The sequence below is a fragment of the Ictidomys tridecemlineatus genome, unplaced genomic scaffold (assembly GCF_052094955.1).
Source record: "Ictidomys tridecemlineatus isolate mIctTri1 unplaced genomic scaffold, mIctTri1.hap1 Scaffold_443, whole genome shotgun sequence".
NCBI lineage: Eukaryota > Metazoa > Chordata > Mammalia > Rodentia > Sciuridae > Ictidomys > Ictidomys tridecemlineatus.
Genome location: NW_027522866.1, coordinates 29,347 through 45,722, shown reverse-complemented (window position 1 = coordinate 45,722; position 16,376 = coordinate 29,347). Strand labels below are relative to the sequence as shown.

Here is a 16,376-nt window from a genome sequence, read left to right as displayed (position 1 = left end):
CCACTGGTCAAAGAGGGCTGGAATGCTTTTGGCAAAGTCTCGTTTCCTGAAGAGAAATGCTGAGAGTCAAGAACAATGTTCCCTAACAGCAACAGGACAGCAGACCTCTCCTTACCCACCTTCTCACACCATTATTACAAGGTGGTAAAATTGAAGTTCAGCCAAAGATAATCTCTGTTGCAAATACTCAAATCCACCAGCATCATCATCCAAGCAGAAATAGACTCTGAAAATGATCATTACTGGATTTTAAAACAACTATATGTACAAACCAGGCAGCAGGCTGGATTATTCAGCCTGTGCTCTGCACTTGACCAGCCCTGTTTTCCACTCCTGCTCTGTTCCCAGGCCCTGACAGGTAAACACATCTTGCCTCCCAGCAACTCTCAAAACTGGTGCCTACCCAAGAAGCTCTCTGCTGAATTCCACCCTCGTAAGTGTCAGGAGGCTTTAGCACCAATAGGGAATTGAGAGCTGGAGATGAAGCATGGGACAAAGGGCAAGGACTTGAGTGAAGGTATTTCCCAACTGTGGTCCAAGCTAGGTTGAGCTGGAGAATCTGCAGGAGAGCTCCCAGGGAGAGGGATGGCAAGGATGCCTCATCTCTCCCTGAAATACACACCAGCCACCTCTGTTCCTTAGAAGCTGCTTTCCTACCAAGTTGTGACTCCACCACACCAAAATTGGGATCACTGCTGACAGGATCACATAATTTTCAAAACCTAAATTCCATGGAACTTGGATTCAAGCACGAGGTCCATTCATGCATTCAACAACAATCAATTGTGCCAGGCCTTGATATGGGTTCCACGGAGACATGGGTGGATGAAACTGACCAGGATCTCATCTTCTGTGGAGAGAGTCAGTAGATGACTCTAGCAATGGCCATAGTGACATCTATGAGTATCATGAAGTAGGAAGACATGGACAGAAAAAGAAGAGCAGAGAGGGACTGAGGGCTGCACAAAGCAGTGTGGTCAGGGAAGGTGCCTCTCTAACAGCCAAGGTGCAGGAGAGGAACCATCCCATGGAGAGGCAGGGAACATGTGTTCCAGGCAAAGGGCACATGTTTGGTTCTCAGGATGGGGGGAGTAAAGGTAGATTAATTAATGAATAGGGTTTTCATCTGTAATTGACTCAACTCTGGTATCCATCTTAAGTGACAAATGATCCAAAGCATCCACAGATTTCCCCAGAACACCTGTGTGTGAGGTCCCAGCAGGAAGTTCAACTCAGTGCAGAATGTACCTGACCATTTCCAGGACAGAAGAGAATGGAGTGCATGGCCTTCCCTTAGGGCCACAGCCCCCTCCTTTTTATAAACTGGAATACCATCCATGACTCCATCCTAAAGTGTGGTCCCTGGGCCTTAGTTGTGGACAGAATTACAGCCAAACACAGGGAAAGAAACCCTGACCTGACCCATGAAGCAAAACCACAGGCAGTTTATTGGGCTCTGGGATCCTGTCTAAGTTTATCTGGGCAGTTGCAAACAAGATTGTTTTTGTCCACCTGCACTTCAAAGTTTGCCAATCCCAAGCCACCTGGGGACTCTCAAAGACAATCTAGTTGATGAGGGGCTGGTAACTGGGCACACAGAACTCTGTCCCAACACACACCCTACCATACATTTCAATAAAACTATCTTCCCTCAGCACAGCACTTGGTCCTGAAATGCTCAAAGATGGATACAATAAAGGACTAGGGCTCCCAAAGAAACCATTCTACAATCTCCAAAAATGAAAAGGGATTTACACAGTAGACTTATATAGTTTCCAGGAGGCACTATGAAAAGGAGGTAAATGAAATGCAATTTAAGAATAGTTTTCTTGTTTAAACAACATGTACCAAGTGCATCGGAGAAAACAGGTGACATTCTGCTTCATGACATCGGAGTAATCAAAGTATTCAAAGAAAACTTCTCTGTACCTCTTCTACTAAAGCCATAATTGCACACCATTCCAAGAGGGACGATGCACACAAAGGTTGTCTGGCAGATAAATATCTCAGAAATGACCAGCTCACTCATGAAGTCTTTGGGTATGCCACTTGCCAGCTGATTTGCTAGGTCCCAGTCAGACCACTGCTGTTGTCGATGCCAAAGTCCACTTGTAGGATCTTGTAGACTGAGCCATTTGCTCTGGAAAACAAACGCATATTAAAGTTCAGTTTGAAGCATATAATTCAGTATAAAGTCAAGAACACAGTAAACAACCCATCCTCCTTTGTCAACCAAGGAAATGATTGGCACCTTTGACCCAAACATGGCAGTGCTCACAGAAGCTGGCCCACAGCTGCCTGTCTGTGGCCAAATCTCAGGATGAGCTTTCAGGATCCTCTGTGGAAAGAAGTCTGCTTCTCACTGAATGAGAAGCTGCAATGGATTCCTTCCCAGAACATGGTGCCAGTTCCCTCCTCTGTCCAGCCAAGGAGGGAGGTGCCAGTTCCTCAGTGAAGGCAACTTTATAGCCCACATCAACCACCTCTGCAAAGGCCTATTGACCAAAGTTCAGGCTAACAAGTTCTGGAGATGAGAATGTGGTTCTGTCTTTGAAGGGGCCTTTGTTGCCTAGGTCCATGTGCTAGATGCCCGCTGGCACTATAGGTGCTGCTGCTACTGAGCATTTCATCTAGTGGGACAGAGAGCTGCAGGAAGGGGACACATGGAGGGACTCCTTGACAAGCATCTTCAGAGCCTCGGGCAGTGGTCCAAGTACAGGCTTTGGAGTCAATGGCTTTGACCACAAACTGGCTGTGGGACCATGAGAGTTGCTAAATTGGGCCTCCACTCAAACAGCTCTCAAGTGGGAATAATGACAGATGTCCACTTCGAAGACTCAGGTTTCTAATTTTTGAAATGTTGTTCTCCTGAAAGACTTTAAAAATTATATATATATATAATTTTATATAAGTCTGTCTATATATGTGTTTTTTTGTGTGTGACAAAATCATTACAAAAAAAAAGGTATAGATTACCGAATCACATAAGATGTTCCTGAGAGACAGACTAAACCTTCTCTGTGTTCTTTCACTTTTCAGTTGATCCTTTAACAGAAGGAGAAGAGAAGCTAACACCAAACGGTGGTGAGGAGGGGCAGCTGCACTGGCTAGTTGTAGAAGTGCTGCATGGCCCGATGAGAACCTGCAGGCAGCTTCCTCCTTTTTCTCGGCTTAGGTGTGAAGTCTTAGCCCACTGGGAGACACAGCCTGATTCATGCCCCATGACCCATTATGTGCTGGATGTCTTAATCATCACTGTGTTTTGGTTCAATGGCCAATGTTTAAATATCATCAAAAAGAAACTGGGCTCATCAAATTGATTGACAGGGTGGCCCTCCCCTCTTTCATTAGTGATTGCTTCCGTTTGCATCTGGGTGGTCCCCAGAGGCCAGGTGTTGATGGGTTTCCTAATCTGGTGTTAATGGGGTGGGGAACCTTTGGGGACTTTGCAGAAGGCTCTAGATCATGGGCCTTGAGGGAGGCTGCATGAAGCCAGCTCCCTCCTCTTTCTCCTTTGTTCAGGGCAAAAGTAAGTCGACATTTTCTCCACCCCACGCTCCCTGCCACAGGGTACTAACTCACCACAAGCCCCCAAACCTGACCAGTCTAAATCCTATAAAACTATATGCCAACAAACCCCTTCTCTCCGCAAGTTGATGTCTCAAGTGTGTGCTCCAGTAATGGAAGCCAGAAAACTGTCACCATGTTGTCTGGACTACAGCAGCAAAGAAGAATCCCAGAAGGGAGCTGGGGAGGGATTACAGGTTTCTAAACATGTTGACATTTCCCAGCGCATGTTGGACCAAGGCAACAGCATGTCCTCTCCAGAGAGCCTGGGCTTTGCTTCCCCTCTTCCCTGTAGACAACAGAGCTTCCCTCTGCCCCAACCGCAGTGCTCAGAAGAGGAGAGCTTTGAACTATGGGTCCTGGTGGCTCACCTCCTGAGGTCTAGGTCCAGCAGCTAGACAAGGCAGGAAAACACTTGCCCCCACTGGTCAAATTACGTGGCTTCCATGCAGAGAGCCATGTCCTCTGTCTTGTTCTCTTGGGTTCATCTTATCTGTTCTGAACCTTTCCAAATTGCTTCTTTTTCTAATATTTTCTCTTTTGGCAACACAACACTTTATCTTCTGGTTTCATCTTTATTACTCACATTCCCTCAGGGTGAGTATTTATTAGAATATTTTAAATTAAGACCTGCACTGCCCTCCTAGCTGTGTGCATCAGGGCTCCCCACACAACATGTGTAATTCTTATCACAGAATTTCAGGCAGTTTGTGCATTATATTCTATTAAAAACTCAGATTCACTCAAGGTTGTCACAACCCAGGGATCACAGCTTCCTGCTGGATGATGTGCTGAGATATATTCACACATTCCTGTTAGCAGGAAGTTCCCTCCACAGGCCTGTGTTTCACACCTCATTTGATATCACAATGCAACAGAAGGCATAGAAAGAAGCAGTTATTTATTTATATTATGGAATGGATTCTAGAGGGATACTAGATAAGCATAAATTATCACACCACAGCCACAATCCCTGCCCTTTTTCCACACTGGGGAGGAGGGTGGGGCCAGGAGCTGTCAATCAAACAACTCTTTCTCAACCACTTCTAAGAACTGCAGACTCTGCTCTCAGAAAACAACAGTGACAAGCACCTCCAAAAACAAAAACTTGACCAAATATTTCAACAAAATTCTCTCTGCATAGAACCTGGACAACATCACTTACCCAGTATCACAGGATGCAGGGACAGAGGGAACGCACAGCATTCTCTAGGGCATCTGAACCCCAGACACTGTGGTGATCGTCTGGATCACTCTCACTCAAGTCCCCATATGAGACCATGGCCCCCAGACCCCCTCCCACCTTCCATCCCAAACAGCTGAGGTTGATGGGAACCCCTGACTTCAGGACTGGCTATGGCAATTTTTTAGGGGATCACATGATCATAGTTATATCCCCAGGGCCAGAGATAACCAGGACCTGTGCTGGGCCTGTCCGGGAAGAAAAGCTTCTATCAGAGTGGCCACATCAGCAGATGGATGCAGATGTAGTCAGTGTCCACTATCCTCCTCCAGGATGGAGAGCACCTGAGAGGAATACAACTATGCAAAGATGGGGACAGGCTCTGAGGAGAAGATTAGAGCCCTAATCCAACACTCCTGGTGCCCGTCCACCATGAACTCAACCTGCCTGAATACCTTCATTGTTACAGGACCAAATGGACAAAACCACCTGATAAACCAAGAACCTGAGAGGAACTTTTCCACCAGGAATATGCACAACAGTGCTCTGTGTTATGGTTTGGGTCTGGAAAGTACCCCAAAGTCTCATGCACCTAAAGGCTTAGTCGCCAGTGGAGCAATGTCCAGAGGTGGGGCTCATAGGAAATAACTCCATTCCCAGGTGCTGACCTCCTCAGTGGGATAATGCACCAGATGTATTAAAGATGGGAATGTATTATTGGCAGTGGGACCCCATTGGAGGAAGGTTATCCTGGGGATGTGGTCAGAGAAGGTTCATCTCATCCCCAGCTTCTGCTTTCTCCACTCCCAAGGCCTGGTGCTGAGCATCTCTCCCCACCACACCCTCCAGCCATGATGTTCTGCACCCCCTCAGGCACAGAGCAATCTATTTGACCAACCATGAATTGAAGCCTCTGAAATGGTCAGACAAAGTAAACCTCCCCTCCTCAGAGCTGTAGGGGTCAGGTATCCTTGTCACAGTAATGAAAAGCTGCATCACACACTGTGCAAAACAGAATAAAGCCACAGCCCTTGACAGACACCAACTCTGAAGAGTACTATCTGCCACTCTCCCCTCTTCATTCCCTGATGGCAGAGACCATCTCCCACTACAAAGCCCAAAATACTACCCAACAGGTACTTTTCAAGAGCACCTGCTTCTTGGGCAAAGGCAGAGATCCCACAGCTTACTGATGAGCTCTGAAGGGAAGACTCCCCTGGAGACTGATTGTAGAAAAAGACACATAGGACAAGTCCCACTCCTTTTCAACCTCTGGATATTTCTGGGTGAGTTTTCAATGCTTGGAAGAGCTGCAGCCATCTGTGACCATAAGGGGATAATGTAGAGGATGGTGGTCAGTTCTCCTGCTGGAATGAAGTAGAAGGGGAGGGGCCAAGACTTGAGGCAAGAGATCCTGTCACCCACCAGGTGTCCCGATGCAACATCATAAGTGAGGACTTCTCTCTGCGGCACAGCTGAGCACAGCCCACATACTTGAGGCTCGAGCCCCAGCTGGAGAAGAGAGACTGCCAGCCAGTAACACCAGGGACCTAGCTTAAGACCAAAAACATGCACCAGTACCCCAGGTGTGATATCAGAAAAATGACTTTTTGGGTGGTAAGGAACAATGACCCAAAGCCTGAGCTTTCCTCTGTCTGCCATAAAATGTCCACTTTCCTCTTGCCTCTTATGTCAGTTCTGCTTTTCCACTACATTCATCAACCCTTAGTTAAAAACAATAATGACAACAATAATAAAGATGATCTGAAACTAGATATTAAACCCTGCACCATGATAAATGTGAACTCAGCGGCTCTGAACAACTTCCACCTCATTAGGCCTTTGTGCATGAAGAGCAGAAGGACCAAGCTCTGCCCCATGTGTCCTGTACCACAGCCCTTCAGAAGCCAAGCTACTGGGCTAGGACGTGCACGTCTCCTCAGTGGAGCTGCATCTGTCTAGACACAACATCCAGCCCCGGCTTCCCACACAGTCCCCAGTTTCTCGACTGCCCTGGGCCTTGAGCCTCTCAGCATTCATCTGCCCTGGGTGTCTGGTGACCCAAGCAGGCCAAGGTGGCCCTCATCTGGGTGCTGCTGTGGTCCACTGCCCACTGGTCTCCATTGCTGGTTCTCAAGGCTGTGATCTTCACACCTGCTGCCACCTTAATTCTATGAGGTAGGAAAAAACATGTATAAGAAACATCCTGGGTTGACTCCGAAGGGGAACACAATCCCATAGTGGGGAGTATGGGCATACTGTCCTCCCCCCAGGAGACAGGAAGAACACTGTGAGTGGCTTTCTTCTGAAAACAAAGTGTCCTGTTATCTTTACGAGTGTTTGAAAATCGGACCCTAAAGCATTGGCCATTTCCATTAATTTTCAGTTTAGTCTGAATTTGGACAGGTCACTTCCTGCCACTGGGATTCATGGAGTTTTATGGGCATGTGGGGAACTAGATGGACTTTGCCCCTCACCTGCAAGTGGGGAAGAATCACCTTGGGATCAGGAAGGCCAGGAGCTGCCACGTCAGGGACCCAGGAGGCCACTACACTGAGCACACAGTGATGGGGAATGCTCAGCAAGGCTCTCAAAATCTTTCCCATGAACACACAAAAGGAATGCCAAAGGCAAACGAGGCCCATGGGCAGGAGTTAGAGAGAAAAGACAGGAATAGGGAGGCCATTCCCAGAACTGCTGAGACCTAGGGAGCCAAGATCCCCTCAAGATTAATCATTAGATCACACACGGTCCAAAGTGCTGCTGGTTAAAACAAGATGAGCAAAAGTGAAGATACAGTAGATAGTGACATGGGAGGAATGATCTACAGATCATCTGTCTGATAAGGTCTAATATCCAGAATATGCAAAGAGTTCTTTCAAATCAATAAGACAAATCATACAATTAAAAAATAGGCAAAGATCTTGACTACACAATTCTCCAAAAAAAGACATACAGATGGCAAACAGGTGCATGAGAAGATGCTCAGCATTGTCAGTCACTGGGAAATGCAAATCAAGACCATAGTGAGCCACCACTCCACACTCACTCACTGGTTAAAATATGACATAAAGGAGATGATGAGGTCCTGGAGAGGTCAGATCCTCACATGTTGCTGGTGGGGATGTAAAAGGCACAGCTGCTCTGGAAATTGTTTGCCAATTTCTCAAAACGTTAACCTAGAACTACTGTAGGACCCACATATGCTTTCCCTCATGAGGTAACTAGAAAGCAAGAAGAAAAAAAATCTGGGGAGGGACTCACGAAAATAGATGAGAAACCAGAAGAGGAGAAAGTGTCAGTAGGCAGGAGGTAGTGTAAGGGCAGGCACCGGGAAATGAAGTGGACCAAATCCTGTTTGTGTACTTATGAATGCAAGAGATACCCTAATATGTATAACAATGAATTTCTTATAATATGACTACAGGACCCAGCACCCACTCCTAGGCTTAGACTTCAAATAATTGAAAACAGGAACTCAGTCAAATGCATATAAAAACACAAAGTACTTTCCATTCTGCCATTAGTTGTTTTGCCAATGATCATGGGAGAAATGATCTTCTTAGATGTCTGGTGCTACATGAACCCCAATCCCAGAGCCAACAGAAAGAAAGGGAACAAGTATCAAAGGAAGGATTATTGCTGCTATGACAAGGAAGGTTTCTTGGGAGGCAACAAAAGACAGCCAGGATTTAGTGAATATGAAGTTGCTAGACAGAGAAAAGGGGACATGTAGATGCAGTGGCCATGTGTGGAAGTCCATGGCATGCTCACATATCCAGAAGGCAGGACAGCAGATTGGTTTAACTATACAAGATGGCTCTGATTCGTGGCTTCCAGAAAATAATATTTCCGAAGTGTGTCCTTATGACACAAGGCTTATATAATATGGCTGCAAGTATGCAGCAAATGTCATTGCCAATAACTTGGTTCTTCAGCAGGTCAGATTTGCATTTTCACTGGAGTTGGGGGCGGTAAGGTAAGGGAGGCTGGCTAGAAGGCTGCCATGAAAGTCCAGCTAAGTAGCAACAAAGGCCTGGGTCCCAGGCCATGCAGAAGGTTGGCTATCCCATTTGCCAGGATGGAAGGATTTCCTATGACATGAACTAAGTGGTGAAACTGGGGGAGTCCCAAGCACATCAGAATGGTTGCACTGCATTAGATCCAACCATACTCTTCCAGCTCTTCCTCTTCATCCAATGCCTAAGCATATTAACCTATATAAGAGGGTGGGCTTTTTATACAAAAAGTCCTGAAGTAGTCCTGATGAATATTTGGATTGAAACAGGTGGAAAATAATGGTTGAAGCCCACTGCTCTTTTGTGTTGCACTAATATTAATGCAGAGACCATTAGGAGCAGCACACTAGTTGAGCTGAATAAAGATGGCCAGTTTCTAATAAAATCAGAATTTATATAATACAGGACCTTTTAGATCACATCAGGTTGACTCCTTTGGAAAGCAAATGTGTAAGCCATGCAGCTCACAATACATGACATGGCTCATTCACATTCCACCTGGCTTGTGAGGCCTCTGTTTGGCAGCAGAAGACCCTCAACACTGGCTCCCACAGAAGAGATTGCTGCAGTCCAATATCGGGATTAGAAAAGTGTAGTAAACTATGGTTTGAAAGCAATTTTGAAGACAAGTGCCTTCTATTCATTTCCAGAAAAAAAGACAGTAAGGATAATATGAGTGAAAAGTCCTTTTTCCATGAACTCCTCTTTGTTTTGCTTTGTGAGCATACTCTATAAAAGAAAATAGAATTCTGACTGTGAGGGGAAATCTGGAACTCCAGTGATTGTTATAGAAGGATAGGAAATGTTGACAACAAGAGTATGTTATGAAATATTTAGCATAGGATTTCCTACTTCTTTGAGAGAAGGCTCTGTGGTAAACAGAAAATGCTGGTCAAATCTTTTGTTTTGGTTTCATTAAGGCTAGAGTTTTATTTGATGTTTGAGATCCATTGTGCTTTGAAATATAATATTTTTAGCATCCCTGCCATAGGTTTATATTAAAGTCGATTTAAGTACTGTGGTGGGCTAACATACATTGCTTATTTTTATAGGAAACATTTTCTACTAAAAAAATTTAAAAATGGCCAATAGTCTTTAATAGGGACTTTTATACATCATTGAGTGTAGGCTTTCTTAAAATGCTTTAATTCTAACACATCTTTTATTTAAAATATAGAAATGACTGGCTTTGTAAAGCCAGTCATGTAAAAAAATTCAGACACTTTAAAATAAAAGTAAACAGATCACTCACATTATATTTCCTACAAAAATATTTTATGTACCATTATATTAAGAAAAATACAAAATAATCAAATTATTTTACATATATATAAATGTTAACCTTAGATAAAACTTAGATACATATATACATTTATACATAGTGTTCTAGAGTGCACATGCACACACACATTTTAAAATATATAAAATATTTGATTGACTTAGAGAAAAATTCCAGAAAGTATCTGGTATTGTTATTATTTAATAAACGTTTGTGGAAAAGTAATTACAAAATCATATCTAAACTTATGAGAAATAGTTTTATATGTCATCTTTCTACCAAGAAAATAAGTTTTCAGAGATTTATCAGAGGATAAATAACCTGTCATTCCTCAAAGTCTTATCATGTATTTACTACTTTTCTTATTTCTAGCATGGATTCTCTCTCTAGTACTTAAGACTTCTTTCTTCATTTGTACATTTAGTTTTCCACTTCTACCTATTTTGATTTACTTTCTTGATCATGCTTTGTATTTTGTTTTTCTCTCTCTCACTCAAATAATAGATTTAAATGAGAGAATATGTTACTTTTTTAACAAATGAATATATTTTATTTGCTTCAAACGCATTTGCTTTTTTTCATAATATATTAGAGTTATTTTGGGGTATAACAAACTCCACAATGGAATATATAAAACATTTTCAACATATATAAACATGATTTTTTGTTTTTAAATATTTTATTTCCTCTGAATTTGCTCAGTCTTTAATAAAGTAATTTTTATATTTTATTCTAATTTGTTATATATGACAGTAGAATACATTGTAATTCATATTACACATATAGAGTACATTTTTTCATATCTCTTATACACAACATAGAGTCACACCATTCATGTCTTCATACATATACTTAGGGTAATGACATCCATCTAATTTCAACACTTTCCTATTCCCATGCTTTCTTTCTTCCCCTTCCTCTCCACTGTCTTATCTACAGTTTGTCTATTCCTCCCATGCTTCTCCCTCCTTTCCATCACATATCAGCAATTTTATGTCAGAGAAAACATTTAGCATTTGGTTTGGGGGGATTGGCTTACTTCACTTAGCATAGTATTCTTTAATTCTATCCATTTACCTGCATATGCCATGATTTCATTGTCTTTAATGATGAGCAATATCCTATTTTGTATAAAAATAACATTTGCTTTATCAATTCATATACTGAAGGGAATCACAGCATTCTACAAGAATGCAGCTACAAAAATGTTTACAGTAGCACAATTCAAAAAATGCTTTTAACTATCAGATTATAAATGCTTTTTCTAAAAATCTGATAAAAAGATATAAAAATCCTACTTTACATGGTTTCTATTGAACATTGTGGATGTTGAAGGTGTTGAATATTTTCTTATATATTTGTCATCAGAAGTACTATTATTTCTTCTAATAAAATGTTGCTCAATTGAAAATATTAAATGGAGAAGCCAATAAAGTAATAGTCTTGCCTCATAATTTATTAGGTGTAAGACTTTGTGAATATTGTAGTATTTTTTAGGTGTAAAACCTTAGCTAGATTTCAATTTAATCTTAGGTTTTTCTCAATTAATAACTTTATAAACTATGATATATCACTTCACTTAAACCCTGGGAATCTCAGGTTGATTATCTGTCAATTATTAATAATTGCTCTCAGATTTTACTGGAAAATTTGAACATGACCAATATTGTTTTCTTTACTTATATGTTATAAAAAATTTTACAGAGTTCCCTAAGGTAAAGTAGCCCTTAAAAACACCAAGTTCTCTCTACAATGTAGATATGTAGTGGTCATAACTTTTGAGATCAGAACTAAATGAAGCTTGGTTTGTATACTCCATCAATTTAAATTTTATAAACAGGAAATAAGACAATGTTTTCATACCATGAAGAAGATCTCATAGAAAGACAGGTAGATGCTGCAGTCACTTATCTCCATGAGTCCCAATGTCACATCTACTTATCATATCCACTACATTTTCAAAAAAAAAAATCTCATTTCATCAAAACTGGTATATGAGATATAACCTCACTAAGAGTCTCACCAAGCACAAAAATTTTTGAACGCCATACAGAACCAGATCCAACAGAAACTGCTTGTATTAAGAAGTTAATACAAGTAGTGATGTAGCTGAACCCAAAGAAAAATCAAAGCAGGAGTATTGCAGTTTAGACATAAGTGTGCAAAACGCTTAATTGTTCTAAGTTAAGGAAGCAATGTAGACCATAATTGTAACTATGTACTTATAAATCACAATTTTGAACAGAAGGACAGAAAAACAGGCAGAAGAACAGAATTTAAAAAAAAAAGATAGAGTTTTTAACTCATAATAGAAGGCTTGACAATCCTTACCAAAGGGGTCAAGATGTTCCAGAAATTGTCCTTTATGAAGGTAATTTGTGGAAGGAGTGAGTTTTGTTGTTGTTGTTGTTGTTGTTGTTTCTGGAGAAAATTTGGGCAGAAAGTATAGAATAAGAGAAGGAATAGTAAAAGCACAAAAGCCACAAAAGAAAGCTAGAGTCTAGTAAGATGTCCAGTCATAGGACTGGATATATAGCTCAGTTGGTAGAGTGCTTGCCTCACATGCATAAAGTCCTGGGTTCAATCCCCAATATGACTAGAAAAAAGATGTTCAGTTACAAATTTGTATGTGTTTCTCATAATGTCACTTAGAATTATTATTAGTATTACTATTTAAATCAGGAATTGAATCCATAGGTGCTTAACTATTGAGCCAAATCCCAGGATTTTTTTTTTTTGAGACTGAATCTTACAGAATTCCTGAGACTGTCTTTGAGCTTGCAATTCTCATACCTTAGCCCCTAGAGCCAACAAAGATTACAGGTGTTCGCCACCATATCCAGCTTGGAATATTTTTTAAACTGATTTTATTTTTATATATCAGGACTTCATCTCTTTTGCTAATGTTTTGAATAGAATCTGTACCTTATACCACAAATAACTTAAAAACTCACTCTTTATGTAAATAAGATATCATTTTGGCATGAATGGAATGACTCTACACTTCTTGAAGTGACTCCCTAAGTATGGTCAAGCATAATGTCATATCTTTGACATTGTTTCTTAAGAAATTTGGAAAAGAATGTGGCACATGAAGTGTATATTTTAATAAAATTAAAAAGCCTTGAAAAATGTGTCCCAGAGACTTGTGCTTCAATCCATTAGGAGTAATGTTTTAGACTGCATAGTTGAGAAAATAAATGTTGTTTAGAACCCCACATCTCAGTGATTTATTTAATCAATGTTTATTTCCCACTCTAAAAGTTCTAAAGTGAAAAGATCCAATGGTCAGGCAGGTCTCCTGGGTGGCTTACATCTAAGATAGTTCTCAGAACTCTGGGGTTCCTGCATTTTATGGGTTTTTGAGTCATTTTCCATCTACAATTTGTTAGTATCACAAGAGTACATGTCCCCATTAAAAATACCCCAGTTAGTTTCCCAGGCCTTAGAAACCTTCACTTCATGGTGGTGTGCTGTGGGAGAGGCTTGCACCTTCAGAGTCAGTTTTAGTCTTTAGTAAACTTGTTTGTACTACTTGCCATCTTAAAGGCTTTTTTTCCAATCATAAATTATACTCAGAAAATTATTTTGTGTATGGAGAAAAACTTGAGTTTATATTTAACTTGCCTCTTGGCGGAATCATGTCTCTTAACCAGTGATAAATTTCTATTAATAATTTTATATGAATGATAAATGATAAAGAATATTTCATATAATAAAATTATAAGAAGAATAGAATGAGTCATTATGACTTCATTAAGATTGCCAAATGAGAAAGAAAATTAATTTATTTTAAATATTTTTCATTTAAAATTATTGTACTTAAAATATTATTGAAAACTGGGTAATTTTAAAACTAAGTTTCTTTATCTTAACACATATGATTGAAACTTTATTAACTTAAAGATTATCTTTTTTCAAACCTGAGCACAATGAATCATACCTCACCAGGTGCAAAACTCAAAAGTTAACACAGATAATTTGTATATTAAAAACAAGATTAAAAAAAATTTTAAAAAAATAGGTGGCTATTATAAAACTTGAAAGATAATATTGAAAAGATTATTCAGAGAAAAAACAGAAGGTAGAACCAGGAGAATAAATTTCTCTAACATAATTCTAAAATGAGAGAAATGAGATATGGAAAAGGGGAAATAAAAGATGAAAAAGTAAAATTTCCTACTGCTGAGTGAGAATGTGAATCTTTAAAGAGTTTACAGTATTCCACAAAGGAAAAAGTGATCATGGATAAAGGTGCCAAACCCACAGTTGTCCCTGAGTTACTGCCAGTCTCCCTGTCTAAAGACACAGGACAAGTTCTTTCAAGTTCTTTGAGATAAGATTTCAAGCTAAACTTCCAAGCCAGTCATCCTTTCTTTAAACTAGGAACTAAACATAAAGACTGTGGTATCTACACAGACTTCATACCCTGTGATATTACTGTGTATGTGTTTTGAACAATTTCATCATTAATTTTTTTTAAATGACTGTATTCTGTAATGGAATTCTTTGTAAATTACCTGATAAATATTGAAAAAGAAAAAGTTATCTACTATAGCTAAAATATCAATTAAGACATAGTGAAAGGCATTAAAATTAGCTAATCTAGTGAACTAGAAGTAAAAGTATCCCAGAAATGAATGTAAATGTGCCATTTTACATTTTACTTCTGGATTCTTACCATGTATCCATTAAAATATAAGATTTGAAAGAAAATATTTTCTAAGACAGTGTATACTAGTCTGTCCTTTGCATTGCCTAAGGGAGGTCAGACCTCATAGACCACCTCCACTCCTCCTTGATACAGCCCTACATGCTGTGTGGTCCTGCACTGGCTTTGGCCTTGTTATTTCAGTTCTTACTGTTCTGTGGCGATTTTTGTTCTGACATTATTTAAATAGTAGTCTTCAGAGCCTCATTCTCGGTGGTTCTACACATTCTATTTTATGAGCAACAAGCACAGGGTGATCATTAATTATTGAGGAAATACTAAGGCAAATTACTACTAAAAATAGATAAAGAGAGCTAGCCATTTTCTTTAACTGTTTTAAGACCTAAATATAATTACTCAAAAACTTGTTCTTCATTGTTTTTGTTTTTGGTGTCACAGTGGAAAGACATGAGAGAGACATGTGGACAGACACAGGAGATGTATAAAATTTTCTGAGGTTAAACCTTGATGTGCACACCCATTTCTCAAGTCTTTGCTTGGAATTCTGATTTCTTTTCTCTAATATATTAAGTCATTAAGATTTGGTAAATTAGAATACTTATTGGTTTTGACTTTATATCAAAATTGATTCTAGATATTTTCTTGCCAAGAATTCATTTATTTCCTGATCCTCAGATTTTTGAGACTTACTTAATATTTTTATCATCTTTCTCTTATGCTTGCATTACTCGAGACAGAATTGATGTACTCTTTCATATGTATTTCTTAAGGGTAAAAACTTCAGAGTATTTGTTCAGGTATCAAAACTATTTTAATTTAAACTCATGGTAAAACAACTCTAAATACTCCTTTCTATGTTTTTACATTTTCAAATTGAGGTTTTCTTCAGAGCATATTTTACTGAGTATTTGTGTTTAACAAAACAGACTCAGAAATTTCAGTCACTAAAAGCCATTTATTTACTGAGATATGTACAATTTGGATTTTTAATTTTGTGCAGCTACAATAATATTTATGATGCTTTTGTGAACAAAAGTATATTACAAAAATAGATATATTTCACTATACCTTAATAAAAATGGACATGTGCATGTGTCATTATTTAAATGTTTATTTTCACCTCTGATTATATTTTACCAATATTATTATAAATCATACAAGATTTATTAATTTATGTTTATTTGTTTATACCATATTTGGTTATTATGTTATTATTATATACATATTGCTGGTTAATACATTCTTAAAAAGAAAATGCTATGTAATAACCGTAGCAATGGTACATTAATTTTAAAGAGCTTTTTAACCTACTCTTTTAAAATATATTTTCTTTTATCTTCCTAAAACCTTCTAGAATGTGTAAATTTATAAATATATACATTGAAGAACAAGAGATCCTATGGCAATAAGTAATATATCAAAGTGACAAAACCTGATAAATTCAGTGGTAGAATTAACACTTTTCCTGAACTTCAGGTCAATGATGTCTCTAATGCAGATAGTAAACAAAACATTAAAATAACTAAATAACTGTAAATGAAATGATTCAGCAAATGATTTGGCATGCCCATATATGTCCTCAATTTTAATCAATCATATATTATATTTATTTCATAATATCTAGGTTAATTTATTCCCTCATGATCATTATCTCTT

The 16,376-nt window shown here is 39.2% G+C and overlaps 1 long non-coding RNA gene across 1 annotated transcript in view; it reads right to left on the bottom strand.

The window, feature by feature from the left end:
• Positions 1 to 1,429: 1,429 nt before the first annotated feature.
• The window catches only part of LOC144373604 (uncharacterized), a 40,788-nt gene continuing 25,841 nt past the window's right edge, over positions 1,430 to 16,376 (bottom strand). Inside the window, exon 3 of the long non-coding RNA XR_013433217.1 lies at positions 1,430 to 2,140. This is a non-coding gene — a long non-coding RNA (uncharacterized LOC144373604). The remainder of the gene's footprint in view (positions 2,141 to 16,376) is intronic.